The sequence below is a fragment of the Cygnus olor genome, chromosome 19, assembly GCF_009769625.2.
Source record: "Cygnus olor isolate bCygOlo1 chromosome 19, bCygOlo1.pri.v2, whole genome shotgun sequence".
NCBI classification, from domain to species: Eukaryota; Metazoa; Chordata; class Aves; order Anseriformes; family Anatidae; genus Cygnus; species Cygnus olor.
This window is the reverse complement of record NC_049187.1, coordinates 3,244,573-3,266,913: the sequence shown is the minus strand read 5'-3', so window position 1 is coordinate 3,266,913 and position 22,341 is coordinate 3,244,573. Positions and strand designations below refer to the sequence as shown.

Sequence of the window (22,341 nt, the reverse complement as noted above, 5' to 3'; positions counted from 1 at the left end):
CTCTGCCAGGGTGGACACGAGCTTCAGGCAATCAAAAGATTTTCTCCTTTTATTCCAGTTAAAGATGCACGGGCCAAACCAAAATCCAGTAGCACAAATGAACGAGGCAGTTGGCAGCCCCACAGCTTTTTCCTCCTATGGAGGATCACCACTGTCTTTTTGCACAGCGTTCATCTCTTCACCTTGGTTTGTCCCATGTACGGGATGATCACACTTGGTTCCCATACAAGACTACTTGAAATTCATTCAGGCTGGCTGAGAGATGATACGGGAATGTAAAGCATTCTCCACGCCAGAGGAGCCTGCAGGCAGGCTTCAGCAGACAGCCATGTGCTAAGCCAGAGTAGAGTATGCACAGGAGAAGAATTACATTTGGGTGGTGGCACAGGGGAAATTATGAAAGCAATTCAGAAGCATTGTAATAAAGTAGAATGCACTGTAGTGCTGCTCAAATTCAAAACAGGAATAAATTCTTTCATATGTTAAGTGCTCCCCGAAGTACAGAGCTGCCTAAAGCACGAGGCCCTGTATGGGGGCACCGTGGTACATGCTCAAAGCTGGGCTTGGGTGTATGACACACAACTGCAGCTGAAATTCAAACTGACATGCCCAGGGCTCCTTAGCTGTCTGAACCACAAAAGCCAAATTAAACATTGCTTCAGCTGGAACTTACCCTTTGTACCTTTAAAACCATTATATTAAAAAGCAATGTCATTTATGAGCTGGCTGTGGGGAAGGGCAGGTGTCTGACACTGAGAAATCATTTCAGCTAGGGGTGATAAATCCAATCTATAAACTGAAAGCCTCCAAAATGAGCTCCACATTCAATCCCACCCCTCTTTTTTTTTCAGCTGCCTTCACTGGGACTGATGCTGAGCTCCAAACAACAACCTCCCTTAGTGGCAGTGGCACAGCTGTTACCCAAGGTCACAGCAGCATGTCACTGGCAGCCTGCTCCAATACCTGCTGAATTCAACAGAAACCTTTCTATAGGCTTCAGCAAGCTTTGGTTTACGCCCTAGGTGACACTACATGTCTTTTTAAGCCTTACAGTATCAGGTAGTTAAAAGTGTTATTTTATCTCCATCCAACTTGAGCTGACTTCTCAGCAGGAAGCTCAATCCCACCAACAGACCTCAGAGCCTTCCACTGTGAAGCAGCAGAGAACGCATCACCTGGGGGCTGTTTAATAATCACGTCCTTTGGGATGGTTCAGGGAGACTCCAACAGCTAAATGCCACAAAGATCACCAGGACAGAGAGAGTTATCTCCTTACCTCCTAGAAACCAGGTAGGTCACAAAAATATGCCCAGACTGGTCCATCATTGTCACCTGGGCAATTAGGGGGTAGGAGGGCACATGGCCACTGAGCACTCTGTCTTCATAAGAAAGGTTTAGCTTAAATAAAATCTGTTTCCATATCCAAGTAGCTCACATCACCTTCAGTGTGTTCATATCCTGTAAATGCTCATGTATTTCAGAATACATGGTTCTTGGTTTCAAAGGCCTGACAACCACGTATGGCACTGCCTGTTAGCTCACAAATGTCCAAGTGCATTTATATTGCAAAACGTTTACTGCCTAAGAACATTTTGCAGAAACAGAATGTGCATTTTCTCCCTTTCCTAGTAGCCTAAGCCAAAGCTGACGTGACAATGATGCAGGAAAAAAACAAACCAACATTTCTGTCTAGAAACCTAGGGGAGCAATCTCTTACTAGAACTGGTAGCAGGTGAGCAGCAATAGCAGTGATGTTTCAGATGAGTGATTTTCAGACCATTTCATAGGAGGACACCACAGCAGCTCCAAGTTCCTCCTTCCATGGTGCTAACCGAAGGCAGACGAGCATGGCTGCCTGGCTGCCCTCTGCCCTGCCACCTGCACGAGCAGGCATCTGCCAGAGCCCATCACAGCCCTGCTGCCCCAGCAACAGCAGACCTTGCTCAGGTTCTGAGAAGTGCCCAGCCTGTTATGTACCAAACCAGAACCATTTTCCAACAAATCCCTTGCGTGGCAGTTTTTTTTCAGAAAGATTTGGGCTTAATTTTTCAACCATAACTTTTTTTTTTAATATCTACACTTTACTGTTAAATAGCTTTTCTGCAGCAATGTTTGCAAGACTACAATCACTGTGATAATGTCACAGACAATGTCACTCTAAGCACACTTGGTTTGTAAAACACAAACCATGTGTCAGAGTGTAACATTGAAGGAGACTTCTGCCCACTGCTCTGAGCCTCCACACTTAGAACTGAGTAGCATTTTTAGGTGTCATGTACATTGTGCCCATCTGCAAATGAGTGGTCTCATTTCCTTACATTTACAACCTGCAAAAACCACAAATAAACTTCAACTTCATGATTTTCTTTCCAGTAAACTTCAGATTTGTAACTTGGCAGAGGGAGCCATTGTATTTAACCACCTGTGCAGACATTAACTAAACACTCAAGCTTAAAACTGGGAAAACACAAAGTGTTAACACTGCTTAAATAGATGCTTGGGTACCTTCCAAATTCTCTTAGCGAGACAGGTTGTGAGTGTGGAGCACCTTCATAAAGGCTCCGCTCTCCCATACCGCAGAATGACATGGGAGTGCTGCCTTGTGCAGGAAGATTTATGGTGTTAGAGCTGTCCCCAGGCAAGAGTCACTGCTAGGAAAGGTGCACATGGGGCTTTGGGGAGGTCACAGCCTCTCCCCGTGCTGTGCTTACTTGACAAAGGTTGCTCGCAAGCTGGAAGCCAGAGATTTCAGAGCTAACCCCAGCAGGGGTTTCCACTTGTGTTATTCTTAATATTTCATTGGAAAACACCATCAGGTCTGAACAAAGCAGCAGCCTTGTTCTGCCAGGTGCTTCACACGCTTTTAGTAAGTGGCTCCATCCCAAAGAGTTGTAGCTTGTACTGACAACGAACAGAGGAAAAGCTTTGTTAAACATATTTCATAGGTGGGAAATCGAAGCCCAGATGGAATGAAGTGACGTACTAATGGCCACACAAGTCACTGGCAGAACCAGGGTTTGAACCCAGGTACACCAGCTTCAAGATCCCTGCCTTTACAACACTATCCTTAGCTACGGCTGGAGAAATAAAAACAAGAACTGGCTGCAGGAAACACTGAAATTCTTCCAAGTTAGAGACATAACACAGAGGAAAGCATTATAGCTGCAAGAAAGGCAAATCTATACCATACCCTGGCCCTCTTGGACTCTTCCCAAGCTCTTGCAGTTGAACACTCCAGGGACTTTGATTTCAGAGTTGTCATGTTTCAGTTAATTGTCTGTTTTGTTAGGCTCTGATCTGTCTCATTTCTTCCATAAAAACCACAGCAGTGTATGTTGTGCCCACCTAGGAACTGGGTATATGCAGCATTACCTTTAAGTCTGAGTCACTTTTACAGGGGCAGCGTGAAGCCCTTAAGAGTCCTTGGCATCAACAGCACTGGGCTTTGGCTGGACCGCCCCAAACACAGCCCTGCTGCCCTCTGCATCACCAGGAAAGCTCCAAACCCGTACCAATACACGGGACTTCCCCATGAGCCGGGGCCCAGGCGCACGATGGGCCTCCGAGCAAGAAGCCCCTGCTAACTGGTCAGCTCAGAATCAGTACAAATAAACCGACATTGCTCGAAAGTGAGATCACTGGCAATTTATTCCTGCCCGAGCCCTACCAGAAAGAAAACAGTGTTTCATGTTGGGGCTTTTTTTCTCCTCTCTCCCGTTCTCATTTCTCATCTCTTTGCTATTTCCATGTGCTTCCCACCACACTGTGATTAATCTTTTCTAAGGCCTAGGGGACTGGAGTAAAGAGGTAAGTCAGACTGTATCAAAGACCCTACACAGAGGCAGCCAGGATCTGCCCCAGCCTTTGTGGGGCTGCAGCATTCCAAGAAACATTTTCCATCCTCAGAAGTTATAGAGAGTCAGAACTTTTACAGCTCATTAGTAAATCATTAATGAGATATTCCCTTTACCTCTCAACAAGCTCCTTGCTTCCCTCCCCCAAACCAATCCTAAAATCCTCCAGTGAAAAAGAGCATTTTGTTTTCAAGGCCCCGTAAACGCCAAACTCCTTTTCTTCCACTCCCCAGCGCATTTTCCAAGAGCTGAATTCAAGCCCCACAAGGCTTCTGCCAGGGAGCGGTGGAGCTGGAGCCAACCTGCTCGGCGTGAGCAAGGGCATCACCACACCATGCCATGCAGGCAACGTACCTGCATCCCAGCTCACCAAAAAACACCAAACTGAAGAGCCAAAGTCTCAGTGAAAGCCTGTTGGATACCTGGCTCCAACAGGGAGCCTCAGTCTACACGAGGAACTTGTCAGTGTGGCCATCGGTGCCAGAGTGAGGAACAGGTTCCCCTTCTGCGATGTGCCAGTGAACGCTTGGCCAACACCACAAACATCAGTGAGAGGAGTTTCCAGCAGCACCAAGTGCACCTATGTGATAAAGGACCTGGAAGCACAAGTGTGTTAGAGAAATAGGCCTAGAACAGGGCTAGAGATCCTCCACTGACAGATGTGTTTTCCAAAAAAAAACAGACAAGAGTCTCTGCGCAGGGTCAGAACACTTGTCTGAACTGCTTGAAAAGAAATGGGGTCCTGCCAAGGGGCCTGGTCCAAGTCTTCCACTCTATTTACAAAGATTCAGGCTCTCCATCACATCCAAACTTCACAAAACTGCACTCGGGTTTATGAAACAAGTGTTTAGAGAAGTTGTCACATGGCTTCTAGTTTTCTTTTGACTTAAAAAGGAGTAAAAAAAATCCCCCATATGTATCTCATGGCATGTTAGCACTTATTCCTACCCTCACCACAGACTTGGAGTATCTGCAAACATTTAGTGTTTTGGTGTGCTCATTCTTCCAAAATTATCAATAATCTCATGCTATTTGTCAGTATCCCTGAAGTCTGAGCTGCTGACACCTTCTGATTGAAAACAGAATTCCCTCATGAAGAAAAAAGTCTGTCCTCAGCCCAAGAGAGAAGTCAGAGTATAAGGTTGCTGAAAGATTAGAAATAAAAGCAAAGACCGCCAAATGTTATATATTTAAATATCATAGGGACTATGGTACTTGGCCATAATGTTTTAATGTATCACTGATAATAACGGGGCATGTAAGCACTAATCACAAATTAAAAGGTATCAGTGCCTAGAAGATAACTGGAAATTCAGAGTACAATTTTAAAATGTTTTAAATTGAAATCCAAAACAATTATATTCCACATAGATTTGTCTGAAAATTTTTAACAAAAATATCATCGTTGACACCAGAATATTTCACACAGGACACTGCCTCCCCTTGACGTTACCTCTCAAAGTCTTCCAGAGATTTTCTCATGCCTGAGAGCCAGGGGAAAGCAAGGTTAGGCCCTGCCTGGGATTTCAAGTTAGTTTTGCATGGAGTTGGTTATTTGGTTATTTGTAACAGCCAACCTCCCAACAACAGTGCAGTAGCCATAGATGCCCAACGGACTAGGATCTTGCATTCCTTATATCCCTTCTTAGATCTGAGGGGAAGTCAGCATGACAAATGGACGCTGTCGTGCACCCCAGGAAGAACTGCTTGGCACACAGGTCTGGTACTGAAGAGTGACGCTGAACCGAGGCCCAGCTTCAGTGACAGGACAACGCCCTTCTGCTGCCCCTGCTTCTCCCGTTTCTGCTTGTTTTCAGCCAGATCTGGGCCTCAGGGCAGGCAGTCTGGCCTCTTCTGTAATATTGGGTTATCAAGACCTTTACCAGCACAGCGGACTGGAGATAAAGCCTGGAAGACGATGTCTCTTACGCATTCAACAAGGCCAAGGGCTGGGTCATGCACCTGGGACACAACCACCCCACACAGCACTACAGGCTGGGGGCAGAGAGGCTGGAAAGCAGCCTGGCAGAAAGGGACCTGGGGGTGTTGGTCCACAGCTGGCTGAACATGAGCCGGCAGTGTGCTTAGGTGGCTGAGGAGGCCAACAGCAATCCAGTATCAGAAACTGGGTAGGCAGCAGGGTTAGGGAGGTGACCGACCCCCTCGGCTCCAGTGAAGCCGCACTGAGTGCTGTGTTCCGTTTGGGCCCTTCACTACAAGAAGGCCATCAAGGCCCTGGAGCGTGTCCAGAGAAGGGCTACGAAGCTGGTAAGGGGTCTAGAAAACAAGTCTTGTGAGGAGCAGTTGAGGGAGCTGGGGTTGTTTAGCTGCAGAAAAGGAGGCTCAGAGGAGACCTTATTGTGCTGTACAATTACCTTGAAGGAGGCTGTAGTGAGGTGGGGACCAGGCTCTTCTCCCAAGCACCAAGTGATACAGTTGGATATTAGAAGTTTCTTCACTGAAAGAGTTGTGCAGCATTGGAACAGGCTTCCCAGGGAAGCGGCTGAGTCACCATCCCTGGAGGTCTTCAAGAAGCATGGAGATGTAGAGCTTAGTAGCATGGGTTAGTGGTGGACTTCAGTACTAGGTTAATGTTGGACTAGGTGACCTTAGACGTCTTTTCCAACATGAATGATTCTGATCCTGGCAGTGTCCAGCATCCATGAAACAGACTTCCTAAATTTTACTTAAAGGCTGAACCCCACAGATTCCCATAGTAATGAATGGCCACAGATGCTTCAAGTCAGAACAAATATATCTGAGATATTTTACTTTTTGAAGAACATTAAGATGGCAGCTGCCAGCTTTTTTTTCTTTATAAAAAAAAAGGTGGACTGCATAGGTGCCCTACCTCTTGAATGGAAAACTACACAGAAAAGCAAAATACTTCTCTACTTGCCAAAGTGCAAAGAGGGAAACCAGACAAGATTGAAATCAGCAATTTTACCCTGACAGTAACATCAAATCTTTCCTAATGGAACCACATGCAACATAAAAGTGATTGATTGCCAGGATGCAAGTGTTCTGGTTGATTTCAAATCAGCTAATTCTAATATCAAGGTACAGCTGGGGGAGCCCTTTTTTTTTTTTATGTACAGCACAAGTTACATCCTGAACAACTACTTGGTGGAAATGGAGTTCTTACTCTTGCCCTCAACATTCTTTGGACTTTCCCTGCTTTAATCTCCCTGGATTTTAATAGAGGTTGGATTTTGTGGTCACCACCTGTAAAGACAGGCTTAAACACTCCTGTGCCCAAAGAGTTGGCTGTAAGGGTGCATCAACCCCACGGTGCTGGTGGAGGCATCAAGAGCAAAGCCTTTTTGGGTGGGTTACAAGCTGAAAGGACAAGGTCCAGTCCCATCGCTCAATGCCTGTGGTGCTCTCCATGCCCAGCTCCCTGCCCAAGGGCCCAACACATCACCCTGACACCTATGTCCCTCATCCTGGCAGGGACAAACTCCCCCATGGTCCACGGCAGAGGGCACGTGCTGCAGGCACGAACATCGATGCCACCCACACTGTATGAGTAGGTCAGGTAGAAAGGAGATATGAAGCTATCAAGGCAATCAGTAGATGCCAAAATATTAGCACAGAGGTAATAACAAAGGGGTACATGAGGAAAAAAGTTCTGAACTAGACCACGATTATGCAAACCAGATGAAGCAAGAACAGCTACAACTAGTTAACAGCCAAGCAAAACCTCCCCAGTAAGAGATTTGCATTTTGCAAGGGCCCAGAGAGACCTATTTTTCTATTTTATTTCTTTAAGCATCTTTTTGAGGAAAAGGGTAATTTAGCTCAATTTTTCCTTGGATTTTTCTTTAGTGAGCACAGTCTTTTTTATTGGGAAAAGAATAATCTTTTCAGGGAAGTTATTAAAAAAGCAAGCCATGTATGTTCAATTAAAATTTTAAATAAGATATGAATTCATTTGCAAAATGTGAAGCGCTAATAACCTTGGCATATTTTTAGTCAGCTGCACTTTAAGAACAATCCTCTTCTCCATGAAAAGCATTTTATATAAACAACTTAAATCAGCTCTATTAGCAGTTTTAGAAACAGGGATGTGGTTATGAAGACAATTCCAGCCAGAAAAGGGCAGACATTTGTAGAGGAAAATTAAGGGGAATGTAAATCATTTTCCAATAAATATTCCATACAGAATATTCAGTTCTGTGATATACAATACTGTCTTTTTCCAGAGATATTGCCTTCCCTCCCTGTGGATGCTGAAAGTGATTGCAGTATTAAGTTTCAATTGATTGTTAACAAAACCCCAAGCCTGTTCCTACTTCTGATTCAATCCACTTAGAATAGCAGGCTGAGCTTTTCTAATCTTATTTTAATTTTCCATGGGGGACTGAGCATCCAAAATCCTTGAGAGGGGGCTGCAAGTTTCAACTGTAGGATGCAACAACCTGATTCAAAGTCAATGGAAAAAGACTTTCATTTAAACTAGGTCCCTAATGGCCTCAGCACACTCTGGAAAGTGCCCTGAATTACCATCTTACTCATAAAGCAAAATATCATTCTGTCCATATCAGACCTCCAAATATAGTTAATGCTCAGCCTTTGCATGAAAAAGGATCACAAGAAACAGCCTTGGGAGCTGTCTCTCCCGTTAGAGCTGCCTGTTAATGGGCAGCACTGCCTTTCCTCAGTTCATCGTTACTGACACTGGTTTGGGGAGCTCCTAGGCCATACCACCTTTTGAGACTTGAGTTCTGCATCTCCAGTAACTGCCTGAATCTGAACCTGGGGATGTTGTGCCTCCATGGACTGCAGGGGAAACATGACAACTGTTCCCTGCTCTGCCTTACCTTACCTGTTCACCTCGTACCTTTGCCTTTGTCCTGCTCTGCACCTAGCAGGACAACAGAGTTCCAATTTAGGCAGATTCTCTATTCTTTCACTCATTTTCCCCTTCCAAAACATCCACAAAATCAGAACAACAAAAAACAGGCATCCCAAGCACTTTGGTTTCTTGAGTGCCATCTACTCAGGCCTGTTCCTGTAGGTCCCATGCTGGCTGTTCAGCCCAAGCCCTTCCGCAGTCCTAGGCGCACCACGTGGTGTGCAAGCAGGAATCTGGGGACGGGCAGATGTCTGGGGACAGCCTCAAAAGGCTTGTTCAAATAGCCCACATCCTCCTTTAAAATCAGCCCCTTAACCCACAGTTTAACATGCCTCTCCTGCCCTACCTTCACTCCCTTCCTCTCTGCATGCCTTTTCTCTGCAGCTTCGACATTTTCAACATTAATGGGATAAATACAGGAAATTCCTGCTGCATGTTAAAACAAAGTGGTATTATAGCAGTGTTTCAGACCGGCATATCGAGCTCAGGATAAGGATCCATTACAGCCCAGTGCTTGACCCTTCACGCAACTTGTGGTACACAACAAGACATACATTAAACACAGAAGTCACATTTCTTGAAATACAAGAAATTACTTAAGTAGACCAGCACCCTAACCACCCCACAGCCAGCATCATCCCATACCTCTCCACTGCGGCTTTATTCTGCAGACTTCATGAGAAAGATGTAAACAGCAGGCACTTATTCTCTAACCAACCAATTTGGCCACTTTGTGATCATTAACACAACATTGCTGGGTCAAGATTGCACATAAAATATTTCTTCCTTCCCCACTCTCCCCCTTCCAGTCCAGATGTACGCCAGGCTATGAAAGCAGGCATTTCCCCCATTCCCCAGCCTCTGCTGAGTACAAACCAGCTCCACTCACTTGCTGCAGCACCTCAACAAGATACATTCCCAAGACCTAAAAATAAGCTTGTTAGATTATTTGACAGTCAAAAATTAAATGAAATTGGAAGTAGTAATTATTTTCTTGATTATTTAATACAGTCCAGACTTTTATCAAAATATTTTGACATGAGACGATTTGTGAAAATAAATAGGCAATCAGCAAGTCATTGCTAACGGAAAAGATTTTTTTTTTTGCAAGGAAACAAGTATATATTACCTGTCACTGCCATGTGAAAGTCATGCTCTAAAAGATGATGTGTTAACAGCACTTGATCTAGAAGACAGCGTAACAGACAGATCAACAGTCAAAAGACAGCGTCATGCAGTGTCACCACATACAGCAGTTGCTGCATTGTACCCAAAGGTTAGTGAACATTTAAGCATTTAGGAGTTCCTGGGGGCAGAGACTGGAGTACAAGTCTGCTTAGCTTGAAGAAAGCCCTTACCATTAGCCTAAAATCAGTGGAAAAAAGAAGTCACATTCATCCTTCCCCCTCCTTTCTCAGCCCAGAAACTCTGGGCAACCTAACCAGGGGAGTTAGAGGGCACCTGCTTCTCAAAACATCTATATCAAACATGAACAAGGGGCTTGACAATGTTGTGCCTTCTAACACCTCAGCACTTCAAACTAAACAAGTCTAGGTGATCTCAATGCCCTCCTTCCTCTAGAAGGGGCATGGGACATCTCCTGTCCTGAGCCCAATGTCTGCCACAGCCGGTTGTGCTCATGCTGCCCTGCTATTTGTAACTCTGAGTCAGTGAGTGCCAACATTAGTGGAGCATTTCTTGCTTCACATCCAGGTAAGCCATGCCTTTCAAAATCCTACTAGGAAGGGTCTTTGGATCTGCAATAAATCAGCTGTTTAGTGTTAACTCTGAATACATCGTACCAGTTTGTTACAGCACAAACAGCTGCTATACTTGCCTCCCCCTACCTTTTTTTTTTTAAAAAAAGAGGAACAACATATGAATTGGGTTTTGTTTACTTTAGGGATAACATTAGCATCATTTTCCTATGCTTGCCTCTTTTTTGGAACTAGCTTGCATAACGTTTCCTAGAAATATGCTCCATATGTACACCAGCTAGCTCCACCAACTGCACCAGTTCGGAGGCAGGGGGAGGAGGGAAGCGTCCACAAGCATTTGTTAACACCAACACACACCGAGATGGGCTGTGGCTGAGCCAGGTGAATTGTTCCAAAACAGCAGGACAACTCCCATCAGACTTACACAAACTAGGTCTGGAAAGATTACATTCAGCACAGAAAACACACACCTCAATTTGGAAAGGCCTCATTTAGCATCTGGTGTGGTGTGTCAGATTCCATTTGAGATACTGGGCTCCAGAGACCAGCGGGAGAAAACAACACACTCCAGAGTACATGTGTAACATGAGGAGTTAATCCCACACAGGCATTCATCTTTTCAAAGTATATATTTCTGACAGTTTTGGAAAGCACGCTTACAATTTCCATAATGTTTGAAAACATACAGACACTTTCTCTCCATGTCACGGCGTCTTGAACTTCTGAGGCCCTTTCCGTGACACCATAAACTTCTCCTTGGAAGCACAGTATGATGTCAGAGGATGCAACAGGACAAGAGGTGAAGAGGAAAGCTGTGGGAGCATTCAAATAGCTTTTTCTGGCCTAAAAAAAATAATAAAATAAAAAACTGGAGCTTGATCCAAGAACATTTTGTTCATTTGCTATACAGGGGTGCCTTTTGTACGAGCACAGACTGTTTTGTGGACTCTGGTCCTCTGTAGTCACCATGAAACAGAAAATATACAATGAAGCTAGTGATGTGTTATCATCTAAGACTTCTATGAATGCTATTTCTGTCTTATGTTCACAGTGACTGCTGGTCAAATGTTCATCCACAACTTGATAAAAATACAGAGTTTTAAAGAATTATTGTGGATATTTATAGATTATTTTCTTCTCTTATCTCACAGTTGTGCACAGTTGGCACAATAATGCTTATTAGCATTCAGATTTAAGTGCATCTTCCAAAATAAATAGCTGCCTTTTTTTTTTTTCTTTTTGAAGCTGCTGGTTTCTCACATTCATCAGGGTTAAAAATATCCATATTTTTAATAAGCACATACACTTTGATATCATCCAGGTAAGCCAAACAAGTTTTACGCAAGCGTAAGTGAACTGCTGTATCCCTCACCTTCAGACTTGACTCGCGCTATAGTTCCAGCAAAGATTTAATGAACAAATCAAATTTGATGCAAGCTTTTAGAAGTTTTGCAGTTCTAATCAGCAAAAGAAGCGTGCTAGATAATTACTGGAGTGTTGAGTTGATATTTATCTCTGTAATCCCCCAGATGAAAGAACTAGATTTCACAAGAACAGTCTTTATATTTATTACCATACACAAAAAGAGACAACACTGATTGAAGGCAAATATCAAGATGTTAATGAACGCCAGGCTATTTGCACATTCAGCCCTGTGAAACATATCCTACGTGGCCACATTTGTGGTCACCAGGATCAGGCTCAGAGGTACCAATGTTGATTTGTTCTCTTCCACCTCCTTTAGCACTGCTCTGCCCCACCTTTTATTTATTCAACACTGTTCAGCCTCTTTTATCATTTCATCACAGCCTTTTCTGCTGAAAATCATCATTTCAGCAAGAAAGAGCTCACAAACAGCAGCATGCAGCTACACCACTGAAAAAAGCCTAGGACCCACTCAGGGCACTAAGACAACCGTGCCCATCAGAAGAACTGCCTTAAGGTTTCCTGAAAATATCAGTCTGCAGTTGGCAGATAGCTCTTACCCCAAATGACCACAGTTTCAGGAAGTTTACTAACCTCTGAACACAAGATACCATAACATCAAACAGCCTTAGGAGACCATTATTTTTACTCATTTTTAATCAGTTTAATCTGGCAGATTCAAAAACTCACTGAAATTAAACAAGGGCCTAGAGGTGCTGAATACACTTTGGATATTTTAAACTTCTTCGGAAATCCTGAGTAGAGCACAGCACTTCAGCACATCAGGTTTAGCAACCATCTTCCATTGTATTGTTACATTGATATTCACACCTACACAGGCACGCAAATACTTCTGATTAAAAATTAAATATAAATGAAACAAAACAAACAGCTCAGGAAGAATACGTGGACTTTCAGCAGTAGAACATGCCTCCATATGCCAAAGGAAGAAAAGCAGAGAACAGATGGCTTTCTTGCTTTGTCTTCAAACTGCTTTCGTACTTACACTACTTCATACTTTGGGTTAATATTTTTATCCAAACTCAGTGATTAAAAAATAGAGACAGACAGAGGATTGTATTTCATTCTGTAATTAGGCAGACACAATGAGGTGAGTTCTCAGCATGATACAAAGCAAAATAAAGCATCTGCAGCTCCATTAGTGATTTCCTATGCACATGGGAATAACTTTTACTCCAATGCATGCAATACAAATGAGAATTTAAAAAAAAAAAATCAAACCCACAAAACCATCCCAGATTCACTGTGCTATTAACAAAGAAATACCACAAGGCCTTCTTTCAGGACAAGACTTCACTCTTCCTTGACTTCAAGCACATGCTTGTGTGCTTGATGACTTGGAGAATGAAGAAATGGACATTTGAATGCTAGAAACAGCAGTGGACTTGCACTTTTTAAACAGTTTGGATAAAAGGCTGCCATATAACTAGTTTTAATCAAAGTTCAACAGAGTTTTAATGAGAGTTCAACAACCTTCATGAATGTTTTGTGCAATGGGAGCATCACTGGATGAATGTTGACTCCATCAATGCCCACGGTGAGCCTGGGCCACTGCAATGGAGGACACAACCGAGAGGAAGACATGAGATCCAGCAGCCGACTTCTCAATAACTGTGCACAGAAAGCAAAGCAATGCAGCTCTCCGAAACACACAGGGCTCTGTAAACAAGGAGCAATCCAAGGGCTAATCTGCTGAGATTCCCATGTCAGGCCAGAAAGGATCATTTTCTGGCAAAACACTTGAGACTAAATTACATTGCAGTAATTTACTGCAGCAATTCAGATATTTGGAGCCTCAGACCCGAACAGAGCACATGCTTGTATGACCTGGTTCAACAGGCACCACCCACTACATCAGGTTGCCCAGGGCCATGTCCAACCTGGTCTTGAACACCTCCAGGGATGGGGCATCCACAGCCTCTCTGGGCAACCTGTTCCAGTGCCTCACCACCCAGACTGAAGAATTTCCTCCTAACATCTAATGTAAATTTCCCCTCTTTTAGTTTAAAACCATTTCCTCTTGTCCTGTCGTTATCTGACTGAGCAAAAAGTTGCTCTTCATCATTTTTATAAGCCCCCTTTAAGTACTGAAAAGCTGCAATGAGGTCAGCCTGGAGCCTGTTCTTCTTCAGGCTGAACAGCCCCAGCTCCCTCAGCCTTTCTTCACAGGAGAGGTGCTCCAGCCCTCTGATCATCTTCATGGCCTTCCTCTGGACCCATTCTAAAAGATCCACATCCTTCTTGTGCTGGGGGCTCCACACCTGGATGTAGTGCTCCACATGGGGCCTCACCAGGGCTGAGTAGAGGGCAGCAATCCTCTCCTTCCTCTGCTGGTCACCCCTCTGTTGATGCAGCCCAGGACGCAGTTGGCCTTCTGGGCTGCAAGTGCACACTGCTGGCTCATGTCAAGCTTTTTGTCCACCAGAACCCCCAAGTCCTTCTCTGCAGGGCTGCTCTCAATGAGTTCTTCTCCCAGTCTGTACTCATGTTCAGGATTGCCCCAGCCCAGGTGCAGCACACCTTGCACTTAGACTTGTTGAACCGCATTAGGTTCACATGGGTCCAATTCTCAAGCTTTTACAAGTCCCTTTGGATGGCATTCCTTCCTTCTATCGTATCAACCATACCACTCAGCTTGGTGTCATCTGCAAATTTGCTGAGGGAGCACTCAATCCCACTATGTCATTGATAAGGGTATTAAACAGTACTGGTCCCAGGACAGACACCACTCATCACCAGCCTCCACCTGGACATGGAGCCATTGACCACCACTCTCTGGATGAAGCCTTCAAGCCAACTCCTTACCCACTGAATGGTCCACCCTTCAAATCCATCCCTCTCCAACTTGGAGATCAGGATGTCATGTGGAACCATGTTGAACGCCTTGCAGAAGTCCAGGTAGATGACATTGGTCAGTCTTCCCTTGTCAACCAATGCAGTCACTCCATCACAGAAGGCCACTAACTGGTCAGGCACGATTTGCCCTTGGTGAAGCCATGCTGGCTGTCTCGGATCACCTCCTGGTCTTGCATGTGCCTTGACATTGCTTCCAGGAGGATCTGTTCCATGATCTTTCCAGGCACAGAGGTGATGCTTACCAGTCTGTAGTTCCCTGAGTCTGCCTTTTTTTTTTTTTTCTCTAAAACAACTTGTGCTTTGTGAATGACAGCAGAGTGATGGCAACTCATTATTGCCAAAACAAAAAATACAAATCAGGTGCCATAAATAACACTAGGTCTGTCGTGCTCAGTGTGAGTAGCAGGAACCCACGGCTGACATCTAAACAGCCACAGCAGAGGGTGACAGCCAGCCCAGCAGCCAGGGCAGGGCGTGTGCACAGAACAGGACCTGATGATCTGGTGTTTCCGACACACTCACTCTGCTCTATTTACGCGAAGTACAACGGCCTCGCACGTCCCTTCCTTTACCCTCTTAGAAGTGCAGGAATTGCCATGGTGACTGCCTAGTGGCCCAACAATTTAATATCCTGCCGTCAACAGTAGCTGGTACTCAGTGCTACAAAGGAAAAATACAACTCCGCAGCAGGCTGTTACAGAACAGCTAGTCAAGAGGGGAAGTTTCCTACTAATCCCCTTGCCATTTGATATTGGCTTATGGCTTCAGTAGCAGCAGACTCAGACCTTGCCTGCAGAAGCATTTGAACACAAACACAGCATTACACATGGGCTTACAGACACGAGCTCCAGTCTGACAGTGAAGGGAACGTTCCCATACAGGAGCTGTGCTCCTGAGCTGCGGCAATGGGGTCCAAGTCACAGGGGCTTCTTTCCCTACAAGAAACAGCTTCTGTTTGGCTCCCCACATCAACAAGACCAGGCCTGACATGACACAAATACAGGTGCAAACCTTAGCCTGCCTTAGTTGAAGGGGCCTAAATCTGCTCTGAACAGGCCCACAGATTTCCTGGGAGCTGCCATACCCCAGGTAACAGCTACCCGTCAAGCAGGCAGCCCCCCTCAAGATGACATTTAAAGCTGGAGAGACTGGGGGGTGGAATTTGATGCAGTTACCCCAGGCCTCAGCCTGACTTCAAGGGCTCGGTGCCCACAGCTGGGCCCCATTCCCCAAAGAACTCAGCACCCAACAGCACCACAAACTCTGATTTCTCTGGGAAACCTGGAATTGCCTCAGCACCAACACTACCGTTCCAGCCAGACCTGAACAGTACCCGATGGCCTTGTACAGACGCTCTCCTGGACCAAAACTGCTTTTCCAGTTGTGATGGAGGATTCTCTCAGAGAAATAAAGCAGCATATGGAAAACCCCCAGCACTGCATGTTCTCATAATTTTTGGAACACTGTAAATATTTGAGTCAGTAGATCTTAATCCATAAACACAGCTGGACTCAAGAAACAATGATGGTAACTTATTATAATTTAAACAATTGTGTAACAAAACAAACCAATCATAATCACTTTGGTTTTCTAAGGACAATAGGCGCAACCTTTTCACAAAGTTAACATGATGGTACATGTAATTACATAAAAATAAACTTACATATGCTAAGATAAATTATTCTCAGCTTTTAAAGAACACTGCAGACGAATGACAGTGGAGGGGGAAAAAAGCTGTATGGTGCAAAGCCAGCATTTCATATAATGTACAGAGCTGGAATAGTAACTGCCAGCCAAAGGACATCTCGTTTCCCTTCTATCCTCTTCCAGAACATATTAGTTTAATTGCTTTATGACCAGGAACATCATTCCCCTAAGTTCACCCTCAATGTAAGCCCTTGTGCACACAGTTTACATACAAAGAACTGGTGGCTGATCTCTGCTGTGATTAAGGAGCAGAACATTTATCCAAACTACAAGAACAGACCTGGGCAGTCAACTCGCATTTTAAATAAATTAAAGGGGTTTTAAGTTCTTTCCTGAAAGTTCAAATAAGTTCAATTCCATCTTATTTCCATTGCCTCTTTGCATTTTCATGAGTGTTTGCATTCAGCAATATAACCTAGAAACAGAAGTAAACACAATGTGGCTCAAATCTACTTCAGAATTGTCCTAAGCTGGGTGCTATTCTGAAACTTTTACCAGGTCAGAGAGATGTAAAGCAGATTCAAGTAACACCAAAACACCCAGCCAAGACAAAACCTATGCAAAGAGAATAATTTGATTACAAACATTTTATACAAGCAAAATACTGATCATGGCTATAAACTCTATTTCTCTAACACCAACACGAAAGAACTCCAGCCTTCATATTTTACATTCAGTTATCAAGAAATAAGATCATCACCCAAACTCCTAGAATCCACAGAGATCAAGCGAAAACTGTGAATAAGGACAAAGCTTTGTCAAGTACTATAGAGATGTCTGATGGTCCAGAAATACAATATTCATATTACCAGAATTTGGTCCCCTTATATACACCCCTTAGAAGTCATGGTGGATAAGCCTGCAAACAAGCTACATATATGCTATGAGCCCAACTCCCAGCTCTTGCTGAAGGCAGAGCCATAAAATGAGAAAGTTGCCATCTGAACTAACTCCCTATACCAGGAAAAATCTTAGTTCCAAAATTTCTATTTCAAAAAGAAGCACATGAGCAAAGCAGCATACTTTCCAGCCCTCTCCCTTGCACCGAGAGACAGATGAGCCATATTAACTGAAACTTTCAGAAAATCAAGTATGGAAAACGTCAGCCCTACATTACAAATCTGGCAAAGTTATAATCAACAAAAATCAGAATCTTATAATAGGAACTGACAGGGAATTCTAGCTACTTGTGCTGCTTATAAATGCTAACATTAGCTGGGAAAGGGATGAAGCCACAAAGCTCAGATCCAGTTCTGGTTTAAAACTTCCCCAAGTTTTCAGGGAACATGGATAAAGGAGTTCAGCATGGTCCAGGTATAAGTGCAAATCTTTCAGAAATAGTGAGAACATCTATGAACGGTTAAAGGTTCAATGGAACTCTTCATTCAGATTAGAACTTTTTTTTTCAACATAGGAAACCACAATAGAGGAAGATGATTAGAGTTCCTGACACATGACCCCCTAAAGTCAGCATGCTGCACTTCACTCTGGAAATATTGCTTCTGCTCCATTTGAATATGTAAGAGTACACTTCTAAAAAAGAAATAATAAATCTAGGACAATGACCACATTAATCCAGACCCCATTTGGCAGGGTCTGGCAAACAAGCATTAACAGCCATTTATGCAAGTTCCTAAATGGGAGATCATTCATTGACTTGCAAATGATGTCACCATTTAATGATGGAATATTTCTTTCCTTTTGTGGCTTTGCCACCCTACTTCTGCACAGCTGCCAGGTAGGTAAACAGAATTCCACTTAATCTGTCTGCAACTTAAAAAAACAACCTACAGCTTGTCCATTGAGGCCAGCGTTTTCAAAGATGAGTGCCTAACATTGGCCAACTAAATCCAAATTTAGGAACATAAATAAGTACCCTATTTTTTTTAAAGCCTTTAAATAAGTATCTTATGCTCCACAGTGATCCTATTCCACGCTGTTTTTCAGTAAGAGCCTCAGGGCAGGAGGTGAGAGAGAAGGTGGACATTGTGCTATCTGGATTTGTCATATCCCAGTGTCTTCCAAACTCCAGTTTACTTACATACCAGGAGGACTGGCTGGAGAACTCTAATTCTGCTCCACTAAATCCTTCACAGGTTTGAAATTTAGCTTCATTCCACATCATTTGTACAGCACAAGAACAGTTCTGCAAGAAATTTAGAGGGAGGTGAGATAGTGACTGACATGGCTGAGAACAGGCTCCAATCTGCTTTAATCAGAAAAGCAGCTCCACCTTATCCATCTTCCCCAGCCAACAGCTCTGTCACAGGGCTGCCCCAAACCTGAGGAAGCTTCCTGATGAGTATTTCAGGAAAACTTATTCCTCCAGCTGGCTTAATGCTTTCCACAAATGGGAGACTTCGAACAGTAAACAAGCTTTTAATCAAACCATTCTTGGTTATCTCTATTTATAGGATACAAGTAGTTTTCCTAGTAGATAAGTTTGCCAGTGCAATCTGGGATCTGACAACATGACAGCACAGCTCCAGCGCCACCACCATTAACAAGAAGTCAGACACGGGAACATTTTCTCATCGTGTTCTTCACAACAGATCTGTGGTGAGGGCTCGGGGGAAAAGAGAGGAAGTTGCTTGAACTTTGAGAGTAGGAATGTCAGAAGTACTCGCCCTACTCCCACTGGGGTCAACAGCAGGAGAATAGGCCAAAACTTTCAACAAAATTTTGCCTTATATGTATCAATTTCACGAGGCAGGAGACTGAGTAATCAAAAGATGTCTCCTCACTGGGCAACTGTACCTAAGCCCTCATAGAAACCCCTTTCCCTATCACCCATCTAAGATGGGGATGGGCTGCAGACCACTCTTTGGCTTCCAACCACCTTGGCAGAAGTCCGCATTCGTCCCACCTCAAGCACCAGATCCAGCCATCCAGCACCTTGGACCCCTTCGATTTGAAGGGTAGAGGCAAAACCTCTTCCAGTGTCAGGATATGTGCACCTGTGTGCCTCTCAGCTGTAGTAGGACCCCAGGACAACCCTCGCCCAGCATCAGCCAGGTCCCAAACATTAAAAGGAATTAATGCAGATATTGAAGCATCTTTGCCCTCTGCCACACGGATTCTTTTAAATCAATACTATGAGCAGGATCTTGCAAGCACCAGCCCAAGTTTTTGCACAGAGGCACACAGCAGAGGGGACACTGCTGCTGATTTCAGTAGGATCAGATGTAGTACGAGACTTAAATTCAAGAAAGAGCTCATTGGGCTACAAAGTTTGAGCCAAAGCACTCTCAAGACAACTTTTTCCTCACTTTCTGTGGTTCAAGTTACCTAAACCCAGAGACATTATAAACTGCACCAAACAGTTCCAGTTGAACCTAACTTTTCAATTCCTTCATTTCAATTCTTCTTTCATTTCTCCTTATTTAGTCTTCCCTCCCTACTATTTTTGTCATTATTAGCATCAGAAAGAATGACTCACAAAAAAGTGCATAAATAGCTACTTATGTTACAGGTCAGAATCCCTCAATATTTTCAATCTTCTAAATGACTGCTGGGTCTCAGTTTGTTATTTCCATGTAGTGCACCCAGCATCCAAGGCAAAGCAAGTTTGGGCTGGGGAGAGTCTTTTTTTCCCCCCCCCTTTGTTTTTCCACACTAAAATAATTGAAGGCAAAACAAGCAAGGTTGCTCATGAAAAATAGTAGAAAAGAAACAAACAACTTGGGACAATAGAAAATCAGAGATTTTCAAGGAACTTTTTGTAAGATCCCATTGAAAATGAAGTACCAAAGAATAGAGATACATTTGAAAGTTTCAGGCTGGAAATCTGAAAATAAACCAGTTTCAGCTAATTCAGTCCATAGCATCTATGCTGTACTTTTTGTTGTTGGTCTTGAAGCACACAATCTGCAACAATTTCTCCATATTTCTACACTAAAATAGGTCACCAAAAGACAGCAGGCATTGTAACCTATACCTCTGTATGCTCCAAATCCTGTGCTTTAGCAGTTCGACTCTGTTTAGCCAATCCTTAATCTCAAGCATAGCTTGTTTGTAAGCAAGATTTAACAAGGCTGAAGCTGACCACACATTTAGAGTTCATTTGTATCTTACGTTCCGAATGCATACACAAAGCATTTTGGCCCTGACGCAGAATTAGAAAGGCTGCTATTCCTAACAGGACGGTCCAAAATGAGGCATGGGCAACCCAAACCCCAAGTAGGGGCTACTTCATCTCCTGCTTCTGTGGGGGCTGAAGTTACCTGACAAGATCACTCTGTCCCCTCTGAAGCTGGCTGGGCTCTCAGCCACATCTTCTCCCATCTACTCCAAGGAGACTGCACTGGCTGGGACCACAAGGCTGAAACCAGGAAGGTGCCAGGTGCAGGGCAGGGGTGGGATGGGATCTAAGGGCAGCAGATGCCCCACCACTCAACAGGACCATGTTCTGACTTAGAAGAACTACCCCTTAATGCTTATTCCAAAATGATTTACAGAGGTACAGGGGAGATGAAAACTGAACATTAGTGAAGAAAAAAGGAAAAAATACATTTTTAGTTGATTTTTGAAAAGTCAATGAGAACAAAATACGGAAAAGTTGTTCCAGATGGCAGGAATTTACTTCAGGAATTTCATTTAATCACATTCTTAGCAAGATGTTTTGATTTGGATGACATACATCAACTGCATACTTAAATTAACAGTCCTTCCTACTGAAGTAAATGTAAAGCTCCCAGGAGTAGGAAAGGTTCTCGGTGCTTTTATTTTAAGTGCAAGTACAGCATGTATGGAGCTGACAGTCCTTTTGTTATTTCTCTTGAGAAAAAACAATGATTCAAGCCATGCTGCAAGAACGCATCCACTCTGACAGCAGCCTGCAAGGCCATTTGCCTGAGTCCTCTGTTCTCTGCACAGAGCTACCAGAGCAACCACCTACTCCCACGCCCTACCTGCTAGGTATGATGGCTGGGTCCCAACTGCCTTGAAAATAAGCATGATGGGTTGAGAGAGAAGGAGAACCTTAGGAAAATACAATTGTCCCAGCTCCTATAATCTGATTCCATTTCAGCAAGCCCCTGGGGTACTTCCCCAAGATAATTCACCAAATCAATGCCCCAGAGGAACATCAGTAGGACAAACAGCTCTCATCAGGTAGGTCATTGAATCAAAGGGTTTGGGTTGGAAGAGAACTTAAAGCCCATCCTGTTCCAACCCCTGCCATGGGACCCCTCCCATCAGCCCAGGCCTTGGACACTGCCAGGGCTGGGGCACCCACTGCTCCTCTGGGCAGCCTGGGCCAGGGCCTCACTGCCCTCTGAGTGAAGAATTTCTTCATCATAACTGAACTAAACCTACTCTTTTAATTTAAAGCCATTACCCCTTGTCCTGCCACTCTACTCCCTGACAAAGAGTCCCTCCCCAGCTTTCCTGCAGCCCCTTTTAGGCATTGGCAGGCTGCTGTAAGGTCTCCCCAGAGCCTCCTCCTCTCCAGGCTGAACAACCGCAGCTCCCTCAGCCTGCCTCCACAGCAGAGGTGCTCCAGCGCTCTGATTGTCCTCGTGGCCTCCTCTGGACCCTCTCCAGCAGGTTCAAGTCCTTGTGCTGGGTGCCCCAGGGCTGAACACAGGGCTCCAGGGGGGTCTCACAAGAGCAGAGGGGGACAATCACCTCCCTCACCACCCTGCTGGCCAGGTGCAATCCACAACATGGTCGGCTTTCTGGGCTGTAAGTGCACTTTGCTGGCTCACATTCAGTTTTTCCACCCACCAACACCCCCAAATCCTTCTCCTCACAGCTGCTCTGTCCATTCATTGCCCAGCCTGTATTTGAGCTTGGGAGTGCCCTAACCAGGTGCAGGACCTTGCTCTTGACATTGTTGAACTTCACGAGGTTGACACAGGCCCACCTCTCCGGCCTGTAAAGGTGTCTCCTGGTGGCATCG

General features: G+C 44.3%; 1 long non-coding RNA gene across 2 annotated transcripts in view; it reads right to left on the bottom strand.

Annotated features, from left to right (window-relative positions):
* The window catches only part of LOC121057547, a 97,063-nt gene that overhangs the window by 52,169 nt on the left and 22,553 nt on the right, over positions 1 to 22,341 (bottom strand). For both annotated transcript variants that reach the window (XR_005813836.1, XR_005813835.1), the window contains exon 2: positions 18,485 to 18,585. This is a non-coding gene — a long non-coding RNA (uncharacterized LOC121057547). The remainder of the gene's footprint in view (positions 1 to 18,484; positions 18,586 to 22,341) is intronic.